This window comes from Pinus tabuliformis, chromosome 5_1, assembly GCF_031772625.1.
Source record: "Pinus tabuliformis cultivar Carrire ecotype Pingquan chromosome 5_1, CPIR1, whole genome shotgun sequence".
NCBI classification, from domain to species: domain Eukaryota; kingdom Viridiplantae; phylum Streptophyta; class Pinopsida; order Pinales; family Pinaceae; genus Pinus; species Pinus tabuliformis.
In genome coordinates, this window is record NC_142305.1 from 602,791,892 (window position 1) to 602,796,510 (window position 4,619).

The 4,619-nt window shown below is 40.9% G+C and overlaps 1 pseudogene; it reads left to right on the forward strand.

The window, feature by feature from the left end:
* Positions 1-250: 250 nt before the first annotated feature.
* Positions 251-1,009, forward strand: LOC149166338 (uncharacterized; annotated as a pseudogene).
* Positions 1,010-4,619: the final 3,610 nt, after the last annotated feature.

A 4,619-nucleotide genomic window follows, 5' to 3' on the forward strand; every position in this document is an offset into this window, starting at 1 on the left:
AGAAGAATCATTTGTTTGAGTTGAGAATTCTTACAGAGGTATAAGCGATCCTTGTACCATAACGAATCATTTTTTCCAACTAAATGTATCAGATGTATTGGTATCTTGCTACAACTTTTGAATGAGTTACCACACTTCTTTGTCATTCTTTCATTCATCCCTTGCTTCATTTATCCAATCTACTTGTGTTGGACATAGATTGACATTGATGTCAATATGGAAATATTCGAGGAGCAGAAGGATGATAGAGATGGAGACTGTGTATGATTTGGGGAGCAAGATGATCGAAGGTTTGAGCAAGGAGAAGGTCCAGAGTGGGGATGTGATTGCGATCGATAAAGATTCTAGGAAGATTACAAAGTTGGGGCGGTCTTTTGCGAGGTCCAGGGATTATGATGCAATGGGGCCACAGACCAAGTTCGTACAGTGCCTGGATGGAGAGCTTCAAAAACGCAAAGAAGTGGTGCATTGCGTTATGCTGCATGAGATCGATGTCATCAATAGCAGGACGCAAGGGTTTCTGGCCCTCTTTACAGGAGATACTGGAGAGATCCGTTCTGAAGTGGGGGAACATACTGACAGTAAAGTTGCTAAATGGAGGGAAGAAGGCAAAGCTGAAATTGAACTAGGTGTGCTTTTTATTGACGAAGTCCATATGCTTGACATTGAGTGCTTCTCATTTTTGAATCGTGCTCTAGAGAATGAGATGGCACCGATATTGGTTGTTGCAACAAATCGTGGCATCACAAAAATCCGTGGAACAAATTACAAGTCTCCACATGGTATACCCATTGATCTATTAGACCGCCTGCTCATTATTTCAACACAACCATACATGGAAGATGAATGTGAGTCGCGGATCAAAGAGCAGTCGATCCAACGGTCGTCACACACGAAAAACGCACGGAGATTAACGCGCGGGAGAACAACGGTTTTGGGCAGCAGGCAGTTTCCCCGCAACGCTTATCGGGGCTCGGCGGTATCCGTATGCGATGGTGCGATCCCGTAAGATCACGACGCATGGCAGACAAAAACAACCACCCCTGCGGGTTAACGTATGCACAAGTCGCGTGATCGGGGCTTGCGACTACCGTCCGATCATGCAACGGATGGTCAGATGACGAGGAAAGTGCACAGGGTTTAATCGTGCGGTAAACATAGCGGAGACCGTCGGATCGTGGGCGATCGACGGTGGAGATCAAGGTGGATGGTTAATTACAGAGGTTTCCCACTGTTGTGACAGAGATTCCACCGCAAATGAATTAACTTGGTTGTACTGCTAGAACAGTTGAGGCGCTGCTGTTAAACCCTTTCTCAAAGAATGTATTGAAGCATTGGATGATATGAATACCTTGTGACTACTATTCAACCTAATTGCTATCCATCTCGAATCCGAAGTGTTCTGCTGCGACCGTTCAGAAATTTGGGCTTATATCTTTTATTATCAGAAGTCTTTCAAAGGTATAAAATAGAGACATGTCCATCATTTATTGGTGCTACCGGCCGAAGCCTCTTTCAAAGTAATAATTTATAAAATCTTTACCTAAAGGATTTTAGACAGCTCGGCATTCATCGGCATATTTCTAGGAAACTTATTCACTCACCAGAGAATGCTAGTGGGTCACTTTTTGGCCCAACTTATTTCTTTGAGCACAATCTCTATCTCAAACAATCATCAGAGTGGCTTTCACACTCCAGATTAGTCCCACAAGTACCAATAAATTCCTTGGAAGGACAAATAGAAGACAAAGACAGTAATGAGAAGAATTGGTCACAACGATCAAGGAGGGAAGCTGAAAGATCAAGCGAGTCAGAGGAAATGACAACGACTGAGGAGGAAGCCTAAGAGACGGTGTAAGCGGAAATGAATGGACAAAGGCATGGGAATGTATAAAACAATAGAAACAGAGAACTGTTGGTGCGGCTATGGTGGTGAAGAACCTGAGGGTGAGATAGTAGAAGCAGCAAAGGCAAAAGAGGCAGAAAAAGCAGCGGAGGTTGTAGAGGCAGCAGAAGCAGCAGAGGCAGGAGAGTAGGAGTGAGACAACCTTAGCTGAATAGAGTGCAGTAGCATACCTGTTTATACCAAGGTTGGGTTGGAGCCTTAGAACTGAATAGGACTGAAGTCATTGGGGTAGGTGCTCCTAAGTGCAAAACCACTGCAAAACAGAGTTGGTGCTCTAGAGGTTGGAGCCTCACTGAAGTCCAAGTTGGAGCTTGGCAACTATTCACAATCAGATTTATACTTATATTGTATTATTTCTTTGCACTGTCTTGAGGTTTAATAAAAGCATTAAATTCAACTGTTGATTTCTGTGTTCTGTGTATACATATACATATCTATATAGGTTGTCAGCAATCACTAGAACAATTAAAAAAAAAAATAGTAAGAAATACTAATTCACCCCCCCAGTATTTCCAACAATTGGTATAAGAGCAGGCTTCTTCATACTAGCCTAACAGCTTGAAGAAGGATCTGTTGCCATGATGAGAAACCACGAAGCATCAGGAAGACCTCCTTTGTTCGATGGCACTAACTTTGGTTTCTGGAAGAAAAGAATGACTTACTACTTAATGTCCCTTGGACTTGAAGTCTGGAATTTTGTTCAAAATGAATACAAAACTATTTCCACTCTTCCAACAGACCAAGACGAGAGGAAAGCCTACATCGCAAATGCAAAGGCCATGAACTCCATCACTAGTGGAATCATTGATTCCGAGTTTACAAAAATCATACACTATACCTCGACCAAAGAAATGTGGGAGAAGCTAGTTGGCTTGTACGATGGAGACTCAAAAGTACAAAAGGAAAAGCTTCAAACTCACATAAGACAATTTGAAAGTTTTAGGATGGAAGATGAAGAAGATATTGTACCATACCTCCTCCGAGTAGCTAAAGTGGTAAATTCCTTGAAAGGATTGGATGAAAAAGTTGAAGAAAGCACCTTTGTTCAAAAGGTATTGGGGTCTCTTCCAGACAGGTTTGACTCCAAAATAAGCGCTATAGAAGAAACAAAGGATCTAGATACCCTCAAAATGGATGAACTCCATGGATCCTCACTGCCTATGAAATGAGGAAAGGTGGCCCAAGCTCCAAAGATGCAGCATTCATGGCCTCAAGGTCAAAGAAGGGGAAAGAAAGGAATGATTGTAGTGATGTGTTAAATTGGCAACTAGGGCCAAACTCCATGTGGGTCGGCTTATTTATGGCAGCTGATATTTTTATTGGATCCCTCTTGTCGAGAGGTGTAGGATTGATCCAAAGATCATCCGATTCCGATAAGTATTTATGGAGATATGAATTTATTTTGTTTATGTAATTATTATCAAGCCGACCAGCTCTTATGTAGGCTCTAGAAGCCCAACCATCGTGTCTATTCATCACCCTCATTTTAGTATAAATATAAGAGGATTTGATGTCATTTAGACACACTCTTTAGGTGATCTCCTCTCCACGTCTAGGTTTTTGGAGAAGGAGAAAACGCTAAGAGTATTTGCTATGATGCCCTAAGATAATCCAACGTAGATCAATAAGATTAATACGCTGTTCATAGTGGATACGCTGTGGAAGTTACACACTGGTCATGAAGTTGTTCATGGTTATATATATATACGCTGGTCAAGAAAACACATACGCAGTTAAGAGTGCCAAAGTCATCAAGCCGAAGTGATGAAGAGCCGCAGTAAGGGTAGGAACTTATATGCTGTAATGGAGTACATACGCACAGCATGAAGACAAGACAATGAACGTGATGACATCCGAATTCAACGCAGTCAATATATATACACGCACAACTTTCACACTCAGGTATACACGCAGTCACTCAGGCAATCTACGCAGCAGATATATGCAGGTAAATATGGACACCTTACCCACAGTGAATGAAGACATATATACGCTGATAATACGCAGATCAGCCGCAGTGCAAACATACATATATACGCAGGTAATAGTGCCCTAATACGCAAATCAGTATGCTGGTAATAGAGAAATCTTACGCAGTTAGACATCCACACAGTATACATTGTCATACGCTGAGCAGGCAATGTAGATATCTACGCTGTTCATATATCTTGTTATTTACATAGGGCTGAAATATTTCATATTTTGTCATGGTGACACTTACAATGCTGTTCATATATGCTGACACATATACGCTGTTCATAAGCAGAGCACAGAATCATGAATCCGCTGAGATGTATTCATCTACGAATTGAACCCTAACACGTTGATATGTTGATATATTTATGATACGCTGATATACTTATGGTACGCTAATGTTGTAAACCCTAACACGCGAAATGAACGCAGTCAAGGCTCACAAGTAATGAAGGCAATATACATGTGAACGCAGTCACATATATATATGGAACGCAGTCATCTATTGAAGACTATACATATGAACATAGTCAAGGTAATGAAGGCTGTACATATGAATGCAGTCCAGGCACTCAGTAATGAAGACAGTATATATATACACAGGACAACAATATATATATATATATATATATATATATATATATATATATATATATATATATATATATATATATATATATATGCAGGCCCTAGATCTGGTAGCATGGTCACACACAATATACGCAAATATATACGCTGG